Below are 22,846 nucleotides of genomic sequence, written 5' to 3' on the forward strand. Positions count from 1 at the left end.
AGCGTAGTGCAATATTTAGATGCGCATAATCCTAGTCCCAATTTACTCCTCCTCAGAAAACTCTTCATAATGAATAGTATCTTCAAGTTCCTTTTTACCCTACTATAAGGATCCATTCTCTAAATAATCCACTTTCAGTCTGTACTAACAATTATACTTTGTGCCTTCAAAAAACGGTTAGGGGAGGAAGTTTATAAACAGCATAAGACAACGTTCTATATGGAACGAACGTAAATAAGAATTTTTATGACATTTAGTTTCGCCAGTTTTTAAAACTAAAACAAAAATTTTAGCTACAATCTCAATAAATGTCCCCAAAATGAATTAACTAAATATCTTTAGGAAAAAGAAGGAAATGTGTGCATTTCTACATAGCCCCACTCTACCCCATGAGCCCACTTTCCCCCAATTGACCATTTGAATGATGCTTTTTGTTGTGCACAATATTGCCAACTTTTGCTTCTAAAATAAAGAATGGAAACCATGTTTCATAAGTTTGCTTGGAAGAATGCAGACCTTTTACTTTAAATATATCAAAAAATATGAAGTGACGCAAAGTCGACCCACAGGGTTCAAAGTTACTCTAAATGACTGCACATCAAAGGCAAAAATGTTTCATCTTACATAACTATAAACGCATCACAGATTGACAATACTGCCCTTTCAAATCACACCAGAAAAGCAGACCGTCATTAGCGCAGGAAATCCCCCCAAAATACATTTCATTTAGCTAATGCTCTAATACAATTTACGGCATTAAAACAGACCGGCAGTTCCAAACAAGCGAAGGGAAAAAAAAAAGAATAAAGAGCAGCGAGGGAGTCAACTCAACCCCCCTCGACCGACGAAACACGAGTGCACGCAACCTCCAGTGAACAAAAGACATCTACCAGTGATTGATATTCGGAGGCAATTCAGTCCCATCAAGTTATTGCCGTTATCGGGTACACATTGGGGGGTGGACACCACCCCCTCGGTCTCCCCCCCAATCCCATTTTCTCATTCTAATTTCCTTCCCTTTTCTATAGGAAGGCATCGAGAGCGCACGCGATGCTCATTCAACGTTCGAGGTCATTAAATGGATGTTTCAAAATAGTGGTGCTGCTTTCAAGTTGTCGAGGAGGAGAGAAAGATTGCTTCTGGGATGTCCGTTGTGGTATTCATCAAACCTGAAACGGCCTTTTGATTAGTTTGTACCCTGTGCCCTAAAACCGACTAGGAATGCGGTAACTTAAAATTGTTGCAGAATCCCATAGTGTTGAGAATTTTTATTCAAAAACTGTTCATATCTCGGTCTTATCAAAAATTATTTTAACATCTATCATTACTACTGAAAAACAATAACTGTGAATCGTAAAATATAACATTATATTGCTTCGAATAAGACTATTAATTTATTAATACATGGCTAATCTGGGAATTAAACCGCTTTTTTTTCAGCATTGCAAAAAAATCCTATGAAGCATTCAAAGTAAAACAACTCATATTGTGCTATATAACAATTACACTGCTCAAAACAATTAGGGGAGCAAGCAAAAACGTGAAGAAAACCGGGCGAGACGGCCATGTATTGGCATACAATGGATAGTACACGCGTATCAATGCGCAATACAGAAAAAAAGACGTAAAATAATTGGAATTAAGTTTTAATGCTTTGAAAGTATGGAAAAAACGCTAAAAGATGATTTAGGGCAACAATTTGGTTACATGTAAATGATGAAAAAAGACACTGTTTAGACATGATGCATAAGTTTTAATAAGGCGTGTGGGCTCCTCGAACACCTAAGACTGCTGCACACCTGTTTGCCATGGATGCGATGAGGTTATCTATCTGACTTTGGGGAATACCGTTCCACTCCCCAAGAAGTGCAATTTCCAAGTCTCGAACAGTAACAGGCGGCCTTGATCGCGCAGCAATGCGTCGTCCGAGCATGTCCCAAACATGCTCGACTAGATTCAGGTCAGGAGAGCACGCTGGTCATTCCATACGCTGTATTGTTTCAGCTTCAAGCATGTTCTCTACCAGACGAGCTCTATGCGGTCGGGCAATATCATTCTGGAAAACAACGGAATCTCCAATGGCTCCAGAGTAAGGGATGACATGAGGTCGCAGTATCTCGTATGCATACCTTCGGCCAGTCAAAGTGCCATTCCGAATGATATGCAGGTCCGTACGTCCGCCTATGCTGATTCCACCCCATACCATCCAACCAACTCATCTGTATTGTGACTTTTCACGAATGAATGCGAGGTTATTTCGAGTGCCCCTGTCCCTCCATGCCAGAAAGCGTCGGATGTCCCACTCTAGGCTGATTTGGGACTCATCTGTAAACAACACTTGGCTCCAATCATGTTGCTCCCAATCTCGATGTTCAGCATCCCATCATCTTCGGGCAGCACGGTGGCGTGGGGTCAACGGAATGAGGACCATTGGCCTACGTGCATAGAGCTCTCCCTCATGAAGCCGATTACGTACTGTTTGGCTGGACATCCTTCGTCCTGTTGCCAAGAGTAACTGTCTTTGCAGCTGCGTAGCATTCTCTGTTCTGTTTCGACGGGCTATTAACAGTATATACTGGTTATCAGTTGCTTCAGTGGCATGTGGCCGACCTTGCCCTGGTCGACGTCTAACATTTCCTGTCTCTTGGAATTGATTCCAAAGCCTTGCAACAACACTTCTGGAGACTCAAACAGCGTCCGCGACACTACGTTATGTTTGCGCGGATTCCAGTCTGCCTATAAGATGTCATGTCATGGATTCCGGTAAATCACTCTGTTAAGACATTCTCAAGTAACCTTGTCTCAAGAAAAAATACTGTGCAATCGAATTTCACAGTTACGGCAATAAAACGGACGTTTCTGCAACATCTCGATTTCTGCTCTTATCTCCTTTTTCTGGTTTTTGACGTCATGAACACTGATTGGCATATAAAGTTTTCTTTTTCCGTTTCCTGGTAGGCTTAAAATTATGGATGTTTATATGTACATACATTTTATGTTATTTATTAGTATGCATCTTTGCGTAATTTTGTTAAAACCATGTGCTCCCCTAATTGTTTTGAGCAGTGTATCATACAACATGTAATAAAAAAAACAGTATATTTTCAGAAAGATTTTCTAAAACAATGCATTGCAGCACGTCATCCATATGTTCAAGGTAAGGCACCGTGGAATTTATGCCACGCCGGGAACATAAGCAAAATGCAACAATAAAAACCTGGAGTAATATTTACTAAGTAAAAACAAAAAGAAACTAAATGATTTTCGTATAGTGCACTTCTTACTGTTTGAACATTCATTTATAATTGATGATCAACGGTGGGATCCTCATCTGCTTGAAAATCCAATTCGTCATCATTTTTTGCTAGTTTGTTTTTCATTTTTTTGGCAAATTATGTGCTTTGCCATCACCTGGATAAATCTCGGAATAAGAGAATTTTTACTCATGTTTCTTAGTTGATGATAATGGGTTTACATTGCTAGTGCCATGCTCTGCAGGCTGTAGATCAATTTAAGGTATGCTGATTAGTACTTTACTTAATGAGCTTGTCTACTATTGTGCTCGGATTCTGGTATAATCACTTAACTATCTGCTAGTGCAACCAAAAAAATCTGGAAGAACGTTGTAGTTAAGAAAAAGAAAAAAACACAAAAACATAACGTTAATCAGCCCGAAAAAATATACGCCAGTAACATATAAGTAACAAAGTAAAGAAAGATATGGTTAGATGATGTCACAACTGATTGTTCATGGATTGAGTTTAGCCTTGGACTTTTGAGAGCTTGAATCTTTCCCTCTAGCTTTTTGAACTGAAGTGAATAGAGGAAAAAGAATTTAAAAAATGATTTAAAAACAGAGACTGTCGACTCAGTATAAGTGATTCTGACTACAAAAATGTTTAAAATTTTTGAATAGTTATTGTAAGTAGTTAACATTAATATAATGCTTTTATAAACTTACTGCCTTTTTTCTAAAACGAATGTTCTCCACAAAATGACGTCGCAGACGCTCAAAAGAAGAAGAAGGAAGGTTAGATTTTACCTTCAATTATTTTTTTCTCAAAAGATCCGTATTTCAAAAGGATCCGCTTTTCAAACTCAATTTAAAAAGACTCAATTTTATTAACAACTGTGTACTTAAAAGGAAACTGAGGTATGTATAACAGACTGTGGTGCGGCATTTATCCCATTATCGTATGGGTCCGAAGCCGCACGCAATAGTCTCTTGAACTCGTAGAGAAAAAAAGTGTTAATACATACAGTACTCTATACAAACCTTAGAAAACCCTTCGAAAGCTTGCATGGTTACGATATTTAGAGTAGAAGACTATTTTAGCATAAAAGTTTTCGGTAGGGAAATTACGCACTTTACTCAAAATAACGACCGTAGAGCTAGAAGTAGGGTCAGGTGGGGTAAAATGAGTAGTGGGGTAAAATGGGTAGTCAAAATATATAGTTTTAAAAACAAATTATTTTAACTTAAATTTGCATTTTTTTGAGTGGGACATTATACTTGGCTGTTCTGAATTCTATTTCACAAAATATATTTTTTCAATTGATTATTTTTAGTGAGAGGTAACACTTTAAATTGAAGTTGATAAATTCAAGCCGCATGTTGTCTGCTTAAACTTCTATCTCCAGCTCCTGATTTTTGAGAAATTTTTATTACTGTGTCATAATATCTTTAGTTGGACATTTTTGTTGCTGCTTCAACTTACAGGGAAGAAAAAAAAAAATTTCTATTTTTAATCTCATATTTTGAAAATGGGGTAAAATGGGTATATGGTTAGGCTTATCATTCCAGCAATTTGTTTTAAATGATACAGCATATTTTCCTTTAAATGAATATTAATTCATTTGTGATTAATTTTAAAATGATTGAAACATAAAAGTATGCCCCCAATGCCATGACATTATAAAATAAACTTCGCTCCATCATAATAAATAATCAACGGTAAGTCAACGGTATACTTATTCTAGAGTTTGTGTGCACTTGCGCAGAAAATCACAATTTCCTCAGAATATGCTGGGCCCAGCCTGTTGCTGGTCGTCACATTTGTATTTGATTGCAATTAGATGCTACCAATTTCTCTAATGTACCTTTAAATTCTCGGAACACATCCTCATTTCAATCCGAAAAGTATGCGTCACAAAGAAAGATTTCGTCACCTTATAAAGATTTGAAAAGTACAATATTGTCAACAATTTCAACAAGTGCTTCAGATTTGACAATTACCTGCATGAGTTATTTAAAACAACTTAAATGTATGCTGGCAAATACAGGAAATATTGACAAAGATGTTTTAGAAAGGCTAAGAGTTGAAAGTGAAAAAAATAATGAATTTAAAAAACAAGAAAATAAAAAATAGTGGAAAACGAAAGTTTCCATCAGAGAAAGTATCAGGAATAGAAACTGCTAAAAATATGCTTATGAAGCAAAATTTAACCACAGGTGCCTGGGTATAAATATTATGCTTAGAGGAAACAAGCAAGAAAGAATTTATTGGCAAATACATGGCTGTTGAGAGAAATATTATGAAACGAAATTTTTTTTAAAAATCCGAGATGGGGGATTTTTTTTATTTTTTCTGATGTAGACGATACGGATTTCATTGAAAAACATCAAATAATAAAAAAAAATTAATGGGCCACAATTTAACAATAGAGGCCATTACTTTTTTTAAAGAGCGACAAGTATGGATATCATGCATTGAAAGAAACCTTATTAATATTTTGTCAAATTTACTGTTTGCAGTATTTTTTTTAAAATTAAATAGTTAAATTTTGTTAACCGACTCTTAAGTCTATATTATCACACTGCATTGAACAAATAGTATGCTTTATATCACTTCTTAGACTGCAATACCCATTTTACCCTACAGGCTACCCATTTTTACCTGCGTGGGGTAAAATAGGTATAGAAAACATATAGTCATAAACACTCCTCTCAAAAATAAATTTGTATCAAATTATGTGTGAAAATCATTTAATTCTACTCTCAATATATGTAATGTATACATAAAACAAAAAAAAATTAGAAACAAAACATTTTGACAAAAATATTCGAGTCAAAATCCAAAAGTAGGCTATTATATACCCATTTTACCCCACCTGACCCTAATCATGGGCTCACGCTAGTAAGAGAAATCTCATTGCTCACCTTTTCTGTATGACTGCTTTCTGCCACTAACTACGAGAAATATAAGGAATGCGGCATATCTGCTGTACTAAGCGCAGAAGTGGTATCTGCAGTGGAGCTCAAAATGAGAAATTCATGATTAAAGTTTTACAACTCGTTTCTTTGATTTGTGACATAATTAGATGTTCAACTCACAGTATATTTGTTTCGTAAATAACTTATCTAACCTACATAAGAGCGTATTTTTGTAAAAATCTTAATTTAAAATTAATGAATGAAGTTACGACAAATTTTCCCTTCAAAACCTTTTTACTTCCTTTTACAAAAAAGGAAGTATTGTATTCCCGAAAACATTTTCACTCAAAAATCGGCCTTAATTTCCATTTTGCTCACCCCCAAATGAATGTTGAGTTTTTTTTTCCGACTCGACCACACGTACATATGTACTTAAGAACGTATAGACGCCCGAAATATCCATTTTGAAGTTTCCCGAGTTAATTACAACGAGTTTTCTCGTGACGTCTGTATGTATGTGCGTATGTGTGTATGTATGTCGCATAAGTCAAGAACGGTATGTCCTAGAAAGTTGAAATTTGGTATGTAGACTCCTACTATGATCTATTTGTGCACCTCTTTTTTTGGTTGCATTCGGGTGTTTCTAAAGGGGTCTTTTGCACCTTTTTGGGGGGAATTAATTTTTAATTTCGATGCAAACTCAAGTGGTGTTATAATTTGTCGGACACTTGGCAATATATCGCCAGTCTTTTGGTCGCCAAGTTTTGTCGCCAACTTGGCGACAAATTTGGCGACTTTTTAATTTATTTTTTTTTTAAATCTGGCTTCAATGTGGCCATTGTTGGGGATATTTAGAGAGTTAGAGAGAGAATTACATTAAAATTGCAATAATAGGGAAATAACATTAAATTGGTGTAAAAGGAAGTCATGTGATGCACACATCAGCTCGTTATATACTATGTTAATCACCGTAAGTGACTATTACTATGCATTTTTAGGGGTATCTGAACAGATACGACAAAAATAGTTTAGTAAAACATGCTTAATGTATCATTAAATATTACTCTGCTTTATTTGGACTTAGCTGCCGCTATATTTTGTTAATACAAATCTAACAGAATCTCCACCTTCTGAAAAATACCATTATCAAACATTTTGGACATTTGAAACTGTATATATGAACCATAATAATTTTCTGTTCTTTATATTCAAAGAAAGTGTTGATGCTATCATTGATAATGTTTTATTTTCTAGATTCATTTTTACCCAGCATGAAGATGATTTTGACAGCAGACGATACTTAAATACAAATATAATTGGCAGTAGAATGATATGCGTTTTTTTTTTTTTTTTTTTGTATGAAAGAATTAGATATGAATATTTTATATGTATTTCATTTTTCAGAATTTGCATTTTAAATAAAAATTTAAATAGAAAAAGCTTAATATTTACTTGAACATTGATGCGAAGTTATATTGGTTTTTATTTTCGATTTATATCAAAACTATTCAACGATAAATTAATTTTAGTACTCTGTTACAATAAACTGCTACATTATTAAATATGCTGCGTTACAAAGGTATAAAAGTCGTATCTACAAATTACTAAGGAAAAAAGTGGTGACTGCGCAGGTAACACTTTAAAGGCATAGTATTTGTCACTTACGTTCAAATTGCCTTAGCAAACTACGCAAAATGTGCAGTTACGACTTTCTTCTTAAAGCTTTTTTTAATATTTCACGTTCAAAATCGGCAAAAAACTTAAGATTCAGGTAAATGAAATTACTAATGACCACCTGGTGATAATTACTCAATTTTGATAAAATTTGCAGATACCACATCTGTGCTTTGTTCTTGGTGTGGCAACTCTCCCGGAATCACCCTATAGCGGTGTCAAACTTTACAGGCTAATTTCATTCAACGTTATTTAGCATTATTCATTAAATTCATTTACGAATACATCATTTTTTAATCAAAAGATTTAAAATGACAATCTGATTAGATGAGGATTAGATGATTCATAATGCCAGGTGTACTAAAACAGTACCAACTACTCTAGGAATGTCCGCAGACGGGCATTAACTTATCGACAGTTAAGGAAGCAGATATTATCCATACCGTTTTATTCAATAAAAAGCGATTAAGATTTATATTATTGCCCTTACGATATAGCGGCTGGTGTTCTCTCCCTTTATTCTCCTTGTGGTTCGTTGATAAGGAGTCACATGATCCATTGCCGTTACCAGAAAACATATTTTTAGAAGGCTTTACTGGAACTTATGCGAGCCGTCTTTATCAGTCGATAGCATTGAACTGCATGAGGGTTAACTTATTGAGGAAAAAAATCGCTTCCCTGTGAATAAACATTGACGTCTTGCTTCTTTTCACATGTAATAACAAATTTTTTTAAAAATAACTAAGCACTTTTCAAAATGCACTCAAAAGGACAAAATAACTTTTCAGGGTCAGAAAGGACAATTTAAGCATTCCTTTAGTTTTCGAAAATTCCAAGAAAGTGACACCACAAACGATTAAAGTGCGGCTCAAGTCATGAAGAGAATTTCTTATCATTATCTTGCTTCCAATCATAACTTTGAGTGTTGAAACATGCATATTTTTCTTATTGGGAAAGTTTGTTTTAAACTGACTAGAACCGCAATTTTCTTCGTTTGTGGTGTCATTTTCTTGGAATTTTCGAAAACTAAAGGAATACTTAAATTGTCCTTTCTGACCCTGAAAAGTTATTTTGTCCTTTTGAGTGCATTTTGAAAAGTGCCTAGTATTTTTTAAAAAATTCTGTTATTTTATTCTTTTAGTGGAAATGTATTTCATAAATAGAATAATATTACCATCACGAAACGTCACCTTATTTTTTCATATAAATACTCGGTACTAAAAGGGAAAAAAACCTATATACGTGTCTAAAACTTCAAGCAGTTGGCACTAAAATTTAATCCTTGTTCCTCTCTAGGATTTAAACATGCTAATTTCATGCTTGCTTCAGAAAAGCCCAGATTAAATCATTTTCATTATGATTGGTTTTTAACATTACTGTCGTAAGGCAACGAAATTTGTAACAATGGGTCTTATATTTAAACATTTATTGGGGAAATTACATGAAATTTGCTATTTTCCATCCTAAAAGAAATAATAATTTTATTTCAGAATTTTAATTTTTCAGCGTTCAGTTGTACCTTAAGATTAAGTAAATCGTTTAGTGAAATCCAGAAGTCTCTAAGTGATGTAGTTGCTGAAATAATAAGCAAAACCAGGCCTCAGATTGCTCCGTGACAATAAGGCCAAGCATAATAAAAGTGCTTAAAAAACACGATTTTATTTTTAACTGCTCATTTATTTATTTATTTTTACTCATATTTTGATCTGTTTTAATTAATTTATTTATTTATTTATTCGTTGGCAGTTTCTTTTGAATCAGTTGTTCAGATATTCTTTGTACACGTGACTGCTTCCGTGTATTTTTCGGAACGTAATTTTACTATAAACACTTTGATACAATTGTGAATGAAAATTCTTTAAGTAACTTCGTGATTTCTTGTTACCAGGATACATGGACGAATTGGTTTAGAATATGTTTTTCATTCTCATTTTGTGAGCAGGGAAATACATAGTTTTTCATGTTGCAATTTTTAATTAAAATCATTTAAATGTTATCACTATTGTCTTATTTACTATCACAATATCTTTACCTAAATTATTGTTGGTATTACGTTTGTTATTACCAACTGCGCACACTTTTACCCACACTTACTTTATTGTTTTATTATTGCTTCGTGTTTCATAGTATAATTTTTCAAATATTATGCTTCATATTTTTTTTTTTTTTTTTTTTTTTTTTTTTTGGTACTACATTTAGTACGCTAAAAATTAAACTGAAAGTATAGACAAAAATGTATGCAAAATGTCCTAGAACGTAAAGAAACATAGGATGATTAACTATGGAGCATGGAAATTAGTAAAAATAAAAGAAGAAAACGGCAAAAAAAAAAAAAAAAAAAAAAGCTTCAAAACCTAGCTTCCTTTCTCTGATTGTGAAAATTTAATCACCCAGAAACAAATTCATTTTTTTTCATTATTATTTACATATTTATTTTTTTATTTCATTGATAAATTTACTTCCTTTTCAGAAAAAGAAATATTTCACACAGATTTTCCATAGCCCAGTGGGGACCAACCAGTCAACTGCGCATCTATTTTATTTGATCTGCGTTTTATCAATAAATCTGCATAACACTCGTTCATATAATAAGTATATAAGGTTACTCGGCGGTGCCCAAGTTTTTTCGAACCAAGGGCCATAATTCATATTAAAATGGCGCTCGCTGGCAGGAACACATATGAGGTAGTGAGAAGCAAAGGTATGCAAGTGGCAAAATTAAAAATTTTCAGGTAACCAGTACAAACAGTAGGAGAACCTCTCCTCTGTCTTAGGGCAAGAGATGGTACTAGTAGCCCTGGTAGTTGCTGCTATACAGCATGATTTAGAAAAAAAAATCAATCAAAGCCTACCTACGAGCTAACCTTTAAACGCGTTTTACTCAAAACTTAAAAATGTCAACTTGCATCCCTTTGCTTCTCACTGCCTCATACAGCGTTTCAAAATATTTAATTTTTTTCTAAATAACGTGGTAAAATATTTAAGAGGAAAGAAAATTAAAATCCAACATTGTTGTTATCATTACTTGATGCTTCTTTTATGAACTACATCTGTTTTTCAAAAACCAATTTCTGAAAATTTGGCTGCAAATTTTTAACACTGTCATTAACCGTGCTTTCGATTTGTGACATTAAACAAAGCCACGGGCCACACGGATCAGCTTCGTGGGCCGTAGGCTAGGCACCACTGAACTAACTTATTACGCTCAAACTCAATGCATTTCAAAAGTTGGTATAAGTAGATAAATACACTCAATCATTCAAAACTAAATTTAATTTTTACCAACAGTAAAAGAAACTCGTGAGAAATATTTCCTAAATTTTGTTTTAAGGATAAACTTTGCAATTGTCATGTGACATTTCTGCAATTTTTTTCGTTCTCCTGACTTAGATGTCTTTGTTAAAACTAAACCTTCCAGTTCACTGCATTGGAGTTTAAAAAAATAATAATAATTTGAACTTTGACATCTTGAATTCAAATAATGTTTTTCGCAATCACGAGTTGCGACAGGGCCCTACGCATTGGGGACTATTGTTTCTCGAAACAGCTCCTGTCCCCCAAGCCTATCCCTCCTCCTGACGGTTATGTATGTATAGTTGTGTGTGTGTGTGTGCAGGCGTGTGCGTATGTGTAGGCGCGCGTGCGTGCATGTGTAGGCTTATGTGTGCGTAGACCTGTGTGTGTGCACGTAGACGTGTGTTAGTGTACGTGTGTGAAGTCGTGTGTGAGCTTGCATATGTGTAGGACATGGACGCCTCCGACCAGGAGAAGCGGATAGCTCAGAACCGGAGCAGCCGCGCCGCCTGCAGAGGACGGTGAGCGGTGGTGCTGCAGATACTTCTGGTCCAAGCTGAAACAGGAACCACAACGTCAAGGATGGTCAAGTGAGGACAATAAGCAATCGTGATTGCTCAAAAAAAAAAACCTTTATCCTTTTTAAAAGTTTTCAGAATGGTACCAACAAAACTCGTCAACAGAAGCCAGAAAAAATTGTCGTTGGTCTACGGGACAAATGAACTTGGGAACTTCTTATTTAGTGTCATTTCAAGTTAAAACTACTTAAGCGATTAAAACCGCGTATGCATTACCCAGACACAACTAACTAATAAAAACATAAATATTGATAACAACTGTTTATGCACAATTATTTACTTCTATTTCAAGTAAATAACCGATAAGATGCTTATAAAACTAAACTTTTTTTCAACAAAAAAAAAAAAAGTGCAAAAAATGTTTTATCGCCGTTAACGTTCTTGGAACTTTTATTTTTTATCGCCTTCCTTAGAAGTTGCCATTGCAGCCGTCTAAGATAAGAGACTTTTTGGCGCCATCGTAACAGCGTAATTAAAGCAAAGTGAGTGGTCGACATCCTTTTCTAGCAGCATAACGTCGGGTCCTGGAATCGCAGTTGTAGTCGCCGTCTTAAAGCCCAAAAATTATTGATTTTACTCAGGGACAGTTTAAGTTTTCTTCCCTAGAATTCACTAAAGAAAGAAGAACGGTTTGAATTGTGACGCATTAAATCGCAAGCAACTATCCAGAATTTTCTGAATTTTGACCTGTCATAAAGTTATGGCATAATAAATTTAGATATAATTTTTTTTCTTTCGAAAAAAAAACAATCATTCATAACTGATGAGTATTTACTTTTTGAAATTCGTTAAAAAAATAGGTACTTTTTTACTTTTTGGCAGTGCTTTGGAACGTTATTACTCAAGTTCTATGAGAGCTAACACGTTGCATAAAAACTCATTTTGGAGATAACTATAAAAGACAATTATATATGCACTTTAATTTGATTAAAAACTATTCAAAAATTTTAAAATATAAAAGTTCAAAGATTTTTAAGATAGTATAGATTAAAATTAAAAGAATAATAGTGTTTTTAAGTAAACTTTAATAAATAGGCTCAAAAATTTCAGAGCGGGACCATAAAAGTGTCAGATAATACAGCAAATGTGGAAAAATTTCTGAAATTTTTGCAAAAATTTGGCTTCAAAACAAAATTACTCAGGTTTAGGAGATAAAATTTTTTAACAACAGCTCATTTGAAGAGAAATTATATACAAATTAATTTAATATGAAACTTAAATAATTTTCGAGAAAAATCTTTTTTTTCCCAAAACTTAAAAACATAAAAATTTAACTTTTTTTTTTGAGATAGTAGGATAGAAAATTTGAAAAAAAGATATGTTTTTTAGGAATTTCAAAAATAGGGAAAGTGTTGTACCTTGGGACACTTTTCATATTTTAATTTTAAATGTCAATTATTTGAATCAAATTTAAAATCTAAAAGTCGCAATAAAATACCCCAACATATATCTATGCAATATACAGGGTGTATCAGTACAACGTTTACAGACTTTCAGGGCAGGTAGAGTACACCTAGACGATGGGAAATCACACAGCAATGCATGATCAGAAACGCATTCCTGACGCGATAGTGACGACACAAAGCACAAAGAAAGACAACATACTAATAAGAAGAGAAAACATGTTTATTATTATTAATACCGTAAAAATGTTGTAAGTTTTTGTCTGCATACGTGGTAAGTTTTTTCGCTATGTAAACCGAAGCATCACATGACGGTGCATGCGCACTCGCGTTTTTTGTTACAGCGCTCGCTATGAATCTTCATTTCACCTGCGACACAGTGGTAGTAGGATGGAACGTTACATGAACGCTGAGCTCGCTGACAAGCATCTGATGCTTCGGTTTACCTAGTGACAAAAACTTACCACGTATGCAGACAAAAACTCACCAGAATTTTTGCTGTATTAATAATAATAAACATGTTTTCTCCTCTTATTCGTGTCTTGTCTTTCTTTGTGCTTTGTATGGTCACTATCGCGTTAGGAAAGCATTTCCGACCATGCATTGCTATGCGATTTCCCATCGTCTAGGTGTACCCTATCTGCCCTGTACTGATACACTGTGTATTTTTTTTTAAACTTAGACAGTTTGAAAATAAAATATTGCGAGCCATTTAAAGTAAGAATTTCAAGCTATCCCATATTACAACATTTAATTGTAACTTGGGACACATCTTGTTGTACTATGGGAAAATCTCCATGGTTCAGGAAACAGCTATATACTTGAAACAATTTTGCACCAAAAACAAAAAATACATTTTTTATGGTAATGAACTACATAAGATTAGAATATTGTTCCATGTTTCTAAATAAATCTTAATTATTAAGAACCATGCATATGTTGTACCTGGAACGTGTCCTAAGGTACAATATGTTTGATTGTCTCAAGATACAATGATCACGTGATTTAAGAAAACACAGAATAGTGGTCAATCCAGATGCACTATCATTATTTTCTCATAACCAAAATATTTAAAGTACTTCTCTTTTATAACAAAATAAAATTAAGTTGATAAGTTTTAAAAATACAAATACAGAAAATGAAATTAAAATGAATAAAATATTTATATTAGAGACTTGAAATTTTCTTTCTCTTACAAAATCGTCACTTTTACTCACTTGATGCTGATTTTTTCTATGGCATCATTTAGTGGTGAAGGTTACTATTAGAGATTACAAAAACATGGCTGCTAAAAATAAATTCTTAGAAATTAGCATTGTCCCAAGGTGCAACACTCTCCCCTACATTAAAAAGATTCCTGGGTATTACTTTGAAGGGATCAAGCAGTTACATCGAATAATGTAGGAGACTTCATTTTAATTTTTGCTAAGTGTTTTAGCAACTGCTTTAAATATTTATCCTTTCGTGGTCCCACTATGAAAATTGTTTAAATGTATTTATTAAAACATGGATTCTTTTCAAAAAATTTAAAAGAAACTAACCTTAAAATTTTTCATTTTTTCAAATGTTGTTGTATTAAAAAAGTTCTTGAAAATTATTTAAGTCACATATGAGCCAGTGAGAAGCAAAGGGATGTAAGTGCGAAAATAAAAAATTTGGATATAACCAGTATAAAAACCGTAAAAAAAAAAAACGTGCTTCGTAATAAATTTCAAAAACTAATTAATTATCAACTATGAATTATAGGTTTTCAAAAAAATATCTAAATTTGAGACGTCAAAGAGTAAGATTTCGAAAAGTTTTACAAAAATCTGAGATATGTTTGAGATTTTCTTTTTTGGTTGATTTTATATGAAATAACCTACACATAGATTTATTAGGTTTATTTTTTGTTTCTTAATCGTTTTAAAATACTTTATTCTTATATTTGCTTTTTAAACTTATTTTTGCAGGTTAACATTTTATAGTTATTTATTTGACTAAAGGTTATGAATATATAACTTGCTTTCATAAATAATGAATTTTATTTTCCTTTTTCATCTTCTCTTGAACAAATTACTTCATTTCGATATAACTCTTTTTTTTTCACTTTCACCTCTTCAGAAATTTTCCAGAAAAGATCTGGAATAAAATTCACTTCAGTATGGTCAGGGGGAAAAAAAGCAAAATATTTAGTAAATTTAAATTTTCAAACTTCTTGCTTTGACAATGCATGCACAAATTTAATGAAGAATTATACCTTATACAGATTTCACAATAAACTGTTTAAGAAGTTTAATAAATTTTTCACACGCTTCCACTCATAATTGTTTTGGCTCCCACTATTTTCAGCATAAACCAATACCTTAAAATGTTGCTTTTTACAAAATCAAAGTATGCTAAAAAATACTCAATGACTCTTGATTTATCAATTTCTTTCATTGAGCAAGAACCATTTTACTTCACATCAGTTCCTTTTTATGCGTTTATATGGCGAGGAACTTCCGTAGAAATCACGATTCAGTGAGTAACGCAGAGAAAAAGAGGCGAAAAAAAAACAATGCACCATATTCTCCCAGTAAGTGGCCTTAAAGTTGCTTTCACGGACATAGTACGACTGTGAAGGTGTAAACCGATTTAAGAATAATGTTTGAAATTTCATGATTGGGTCTTCCGCTTTGTTATATAATATAAAGTGTTTTACTGAATATTTTTCAACTTCGGTGTAAGTTTCGGTGTGGATGTTTACGCTTTAGAGTTAAACGAATCAATTCAAATTCCTGACAATCATTGTATTTTTAAAAAAAAACAGTTACAATGGGATCAAGTTTTTAAATAACAAATTCTATACATCCGTTTCAGATTACAAGAAAACTTTCTCAGACTGTTTAATAGTGTTGGGTTAGACCAAAAATATATGTTTTTAGCATTATCATTTGTTAGTTATTTCATTGAATTTATTGCGTTTGACTGTTTTCATTTTATTTATTTATTTATTTATTTATTTCGCTCGGACTTAATTAAGCTAAAGCATTGTGGGATATGCTTCGATCTTATTTTTCTTTTGAACACACCATTGGTATTTTTATTCTCATTTTCTGACTAGTTTTTCTTCATGGATTAAGAGAGTTAATATTATATTAGAGCTGAATGATAATGTATGTTGAACATTGAAATGAATATAAATGAAAAATACATCAACAAATAATAGTTGAATATATTTTTAAAGATAGTTAAAAAGCTTTATTCTCAGGATTGAAAAAGGTTATTATTCAGAGTTTATAAATTCAGTTATTATATACTACCTTAGATAAAAGCATTCGAGTAAAATTTAAATTATGTACTCTTTGAAAAGTAGATTAATCAAATGATAAACGACTAAGCATTTGGCAAACTTATTGAGCGATAAAATTATCGTTCTAAAAATTGTCAGACAATTTTCAAAGTGGTTATTTCTACTTAAAATATATCTTTCAAATATTTTCGTATGTTAAAATTTTAAACATGTATCATAAATACTTCTTATGGAGCTTTATCTTTAAAATCAAAAAAGTTAATTTTCTTTTATATTCGCCGAATTAGGGATAGATCATGGGATTTCAGGTCCTTTTATCTTGTCTCATTTTAATTTTATTATTAGTTAAACAAAATTTAGAAGTTGAGAAACTTAAAATTTTGAACTTCGAGGTCACAAAGGCCTGTGCCGTCAAAGTGAATTGCTTCAAAGAAAAAATTACTTTGTGTGATTAATTTGTACAAATACGGAATGAAATTTAGTATTTAAAATAATTTTAAATAGTATCGAGATATGATGCAACTCATTTTAGTTCGAAATTCAGCATCGCTGATAGGCAGGATGAACAGAAGTAGGGAAGCGCTCTCATTGGCTGTCCGCTAAACCGGTGTCGACCACTTTTCAGGGAATTGTTTTAGTTTTTGGTTTATTTCTTTTTTTCTTTTTTTGTGTAAAATAATAATTAAATGTATTTTAACTATAAATGGTAATTAAGGTATAATAGACAATAACCATGGGAGGACTTGGAATTATTGAACATTCATTTTTCCAAGTAGTTGATTTTCCTTTGAATATGAATTTCGAATCATTTTCGTCAACGTCTTCTACGTTTGTTTACTGAATTTCCGAACAGGTTTTCCGAAAGACGAAGACGTAAAACGAAGAAATACTTTTCCCACGCAGAAGAATTAAACTTTTTCGAATGAATGAAGCCCACCTCTGACATTTAAAGCCGCTGCATCGTAGAAAGTGTTTACCGAAGCCTGACGGTAGCTAACTGTAACGAAACTGCAGTGACGAACAGAACCGAAAAAAAAAAGAAGGAAAATCGAACCCTCCCTTTCGAACTCTGAATATGACGATATTTCACTCACTTTGCCATTTTTCTGGCAACATTCCAGACTGTTTGGTTATCGACTGCGGAGGTCTTCACGTCCGGCTGGCCCCGCCCTTCACTGCGCTTTTCGACCAATGGGGATCTGTTGACGTCACACCGCAGCGGAACGAAGTTTTTAATGGCTTTACTCTTTCTTTTGACTCGGACTCTCTTGGTGACGTTGCGTTGGTGTTTCGCCTAGCGGGCATTTGTTTGAAGTTTTGAACTCGTGAACTTTTGTTGCACGACGCGTACATTTTTCGTGAGTGTTGTTTCAATGGACGGATACGAGGGCGTATGCTAAAGAAATAAGTTATTTCGAGCTCACGTGGGACGAAGTCATGAATTCTGGAAAACGCAACCTGACCCGTGCCATTAACGGAAATATGATGTGACCTTTACTCGAAACAGTATGAAAATGTTCGACAAAATCCATTTAAAAACATTTTCAGAGTCAAAAATTATTCATTTGAGTGTTCTTGGATTTTAACTTGGCAAGGGATGATTTAAAAAACTTTAGCATCGTATAGCAACGCAATATAGAACTGTTTACAGAGAAGAGTCGATTTAAAGCAAACTTACTATTTGTGCATAGCATTACATTTGCATTCTTTTAAGCAGAGAAATTTAAAAATGAATTTCGAAGACGTTTAAATCAAAATGAAAATTGCATCTTTTGAAGGAAATATCTGAAACATACCCTTTTAAAAGTTTAGTTGATCTCTAAAAATATTTTTTTTTTTTGTCTTATCTGATGAAATAGATACGTAAGAAGTAATAAACGTGCAAACGTACAAATAAATTAGTAGCATCTTTAAAACAAAGTAACTGTTGTATTTTGCTTTCCTTAAAAAACTCTTTTTATCGTTTTTAAAAGATAAATAAAAATGAAAAAATCATTAAAACAAATAGATTTTACCCCAAAAAGTCGTTTGTACTTGCTTATTATATTGTAAGAATGACGAGCGACGGAATTTATTTTTTATCTGTTGCCAAAATTTTCAAACAAATAAATTAATAAATAAAATAAATATACTGCAGAAAAAAAATGTTACAGTTAAGGAGTGTTAATCTAAGTAATGAAAGGAATGTGTCTGCGCAGCTCTTTCATTCTGTTAAAGAATAAAACACTCCGAGTAATAAATAAAACTAAATATAAAACTATAATAAAACTAAATTTTAAAGTAAAAATTATAAAGAAAAATATCTAAACAATCATTCTTTCATAGTAAAAAAAAAGCTCATCAGAGTCCGAATCGTGGAGTCGAACTTGGATTGATTTTCGAGTAAAGGAGTCGGATTCTGGAGTTGGATTCTTTAAAATTCGTAGAATCGAAGTCCGTCGTTGTCCATTCCGATCTGTGTTTCTTCCTTGGAGACGTGGTCGGAGTCATGGAGTTGGATAAAACTAAATTTTAAAACAAAAATTAAAAAGAAAAATATCTAAACAATCATTCTTTCATAGTAAAAAAAAAAGCTCATCAGAGTCGGAATCGTGGAGTCGAACTTGGATGGATTTTCGAGTATAGGAGTCGGAGTCTGGAGTTGGATTCTTTAAAATTCGTAGAATGGAAGTTGTTCATTCCGGTCTGTATTTCTTCCTAGGAGACGTGGTCGGAGTCATGGAGTTGGATAAAACTAAATTTTAAAATAAAAATTAAAAAGAAAAATATCTGAACAATCATTCTTTCATAGTAAAGAAAGGACATCAGATTCGGAATCGTGGAGTCGAACTTGGATGGACTTTCGAGTATAGGAGTCGGATTCTGGAGTTGGATTCTTCAAAATTCGTAGAATCAAAGTCCGTCGTTGTCCATTCCGATCTGTGTTTCTTCCTTGGAGACGTGGTCGGAGTCATGGAGTTGGATAAAACTAAATTTTAAAATAAAAATTAAAAAGAAAAATATCTGAACAATCATTTTTTCATAGTAAAAAAAGGACATCAGAGTCGGAATAGTGGAGTCGAACTTGGATGGACTTTGGAGTATAGGAGTCGGAATCTGGAGCTGAATTCTTTAAAATTCGTATAATCGGAGCCGGTCCTTGTCCATTCCGGTCTGTGTTTCTTCCTAGGAGACGTGATCGGAGTCATGGAGTCGGATTTGGACAGATGTAAGGAAAAAGGAGTCGGGAGTAAAAAGCTTTGAAACTCCAAGAGTCGGAGTCCGTCATTTCCCTTCTGAATCTGTGTTTCTATCAAGGCTGCGGATTCAGAATTGGAGTCGGATTGATTTTGAGGCACAATAGTTCAAGTCGAAAGCCCTAAAATTCTGATATTTGCTTTAAAAAATTTAAATCAAAAGGCAGAAAATGAGAATGAGGTGTCCCTTCCGACATCTTTCGAACAAAAAAACGTTTTTTTCGAATCGGACTATTCACTTAAACGTTATTTAAGGCGGGGGTGGAGCAACAGACAGAACCACAGACGAACATTTTCTCCATCTCAAAACTCTGTTTTCTAGTTTTTAAATTTTCAATGTCTTAAAAATTATTTTTTTTTATTTTTTGACTTTTCTGTTTTGTTTTTTCAGTATTTTTAAGATGCATTAAGCCTTCTTTCATGCTTTTTCCCGGAAGTTTAACCTTTGGCTTTTCGATATATTCGAATATAAGGAGCTACTATGTGAGCCATTAAGAAACCAGCAAAGGAATCATTTAAGGAACCATTATGCATCGTAATGTGTTAATTTTTAAATGCTTACTCTTGTACAGTAGACCTTCGTTTTACGCGGATTTAATTTACGCGGTTTCGATTATACATGGTTTCAATTATACGCGGTTTAAGATTTGACGCCTTTATTTTATTTTACGCGGATGAGTTTCGGTTTTACGCGGATAGGGCAATGCAAACAGATAACATTTTCCCCTCTTTCAAAATCCAAACTCTTAAAGATTGCGGATTACGCGCAATAAACTGCGTTTTGGCGTGCTAATGATCGAATTTGTGCCACTGGAGACATTTTTTGCGATTGGTTCCAGAGCTCTTTCCACAAGTAAAGTTATTATACTCACACAGTTCAGAACTCACTGGAAGAAGAGCTTTTAGGAGGGACAAAGGCGGCCAAAACCAACAAGAATACCGACATCAGTGACACACAACCAAAAACGTTCACATTGAAAATGTTGAACCATTCCTAGACAACAAAAATGATCTTTCTGATTTGCTAGTGAAGGAAGATTCCATCATGGAAATGACGCAAGTGATCATGGATGCAGTAATGCTGTGCAAAGAATTACAGAGAAAAATTCATAATGACTGCCAAAAGACTATGATAGCCAGTTGCTCTTTATAAACAGAACACGAAACAGAGCCGGCCTTAAGCCGATTAGAGCAAAAGTGTCCAATTGGGCCCCGCGCCAAAAGAAAAAAAAATCTTTTTTCCTTCAAAGAGAAAAAATATATGAGAATAAAAAGTTCAATATTAATGTTTAACTCTTGTTTAATTTGGGAGTGTGGAGTTAATTTTTGTCCAATTATAATGAGGTTGGGGAGGTTTCTGCGTAGACTTCACAATGGTGCCCCTATTCGTTTGCCCCAACTGTAGGTAATGGGCCTCAAAGAAGAAATTTTTATCGAGTAGTACAATGAGAAATAATGTAAGGGCCTCATTCCAAGATCTTAGTATCGCATGGGCAAACTGGGAATTGACCGAGGCACCCAAATTTTAGTGGCCCCAAAGCTGTCTTTTAAATCTATTTCAGTCATTTATTACTAATTACTTATATATTATTTATTTATTTATTTTGGTATAAAAAATGCTAAAACTCAACGATGAATTTTTCTGCAACACACAATTTACAATGAACCAAATTTAATCCTGAATGCCCTGCCCCAAGTATCACCAGTACTCTTATTATTCTGCAGTTCTACATGACCACTCTCCCCCTCCCCTCCAATACAGCGTGATTGATGCTTAAAACATCCTGAAAATAATTCCATACAAAACGAATTGCGAAGAGTTACTTGTGAAAATCGAGAAAACAATTATGTGTGCTATTCAACACGTAGTCAGAACCAAAACCATAAAGACGTCGCATGCGGGTGTAAACCTTCGATTCAGTTTCGATCCTCTACCTTCTTTTTTTTCTCTTTTAGAAAAATAAAAAGGGGGTCGTATTTGGGATTATTATTTTCACCTTGTCTTATCTACAGTAACTGGTTGTCTAATTTCTAATTTTGAAGGTTATTTCATTGATTAAAAAATTTCCTACGAAAAGAGACATACACCAGCATGGCAGTTAAATGTTCTCACTTTTGATTCTCTACACATTTTATGTCCTAATATGTAAGAATTGGGCTCATTTATTTGTTGTATTTTCAGAATAAGAGGTACAATGTTTTCAATAGTGTATTATTGCTCTCGTAAGACCAAATAATACGAAGGAGTTAGATTTTTGTGAGACCCCACTTTGTAAACAAGTTGAACCATCACAATAAATCAGTTTTTAGAACTTCAAATTTTTAAGCAATGAGGCTTCAAAACATTCATCCCCCCCCCCCCCAAAGTCTAAACATATAGCCTAAAGTTTGTTTTCTACTACTTCAGTGTCAAAAAATTGCTTGGGGCAGCCTCCAAAACTTTGATCTTTTATCTAACGTGATTGTTAGGAGCTCTCCAAAGATTGCCTGGAATTCAGTTTAAAAATTCATAATTATAAAAAATTCCGAGGGAGATTCCTTTCTCTCCTTATACCTCCAAAAATGACATAAAATCGCGCTATATAAATTCTAATTTCGATAACTTTCCAGGGGAAGGTCCCCGAACCTTTCACTCCTTTCCCTAAAATCAACACAGATAGCTAAATTTTTAGATTTTAGAACATTCCGTGGTACCTTTCTCCCTCCTAAAGATTGACAAAAATTGACGTCAGTTTAGAAAACATTTCTAGAAGGGATCACCCACTCTTTCCTCTCTCGTAATTAAAAAAAAAGCCTAAATTGCGTTTTTAACACTTCAGTATTGACTAAAATTTGACTTCAAATTTGAAAATAATCAAGTTGAGAGTCCCTTTCTCTTTCCCCTTAATTTTACCGAAAATAGCTTCAACTTCCAATTTTGACGTCAGTTTTGAAAATTCTTCCGGAAGAAGCCTTCAACCCCAAGCCCCTTTACCAAAACTTCTTCCGACTAAAACTAGGTTTATAATACGTACTTCAATTTCTAAAATTTTACAGGGGTGAGGGTACGTTGCTCTAAAGCCCTGTTTCAGGGCTTCACGTTGCCTGACCTCCCACTTCTGTGCTACAGCTGGCGGGCGTCACCATAGAGTCAAATATTTTGTCTTTAGGTCTTGTAGCATTTTTTTTTTTTTTTTTTTGTATAACTTCTCCATCAAAGCACTGCATTGTTCACGAGGAATTTCTGTGTTTGT

Source organism: Uloborus diversus, chromosome 9, assembly GCF_026930045.1.
Source record: "Uloborus diversus isolate 005 chromosome 9, Udiv.v.3.1, whole genome shotgun sequence".
NCBI classification, from domain to species: Eukaryota; Metazoa; Arthropoda; class Arachnida; order Araneae; family Uloboridae; genus Uloborus; species Uloborus diversus.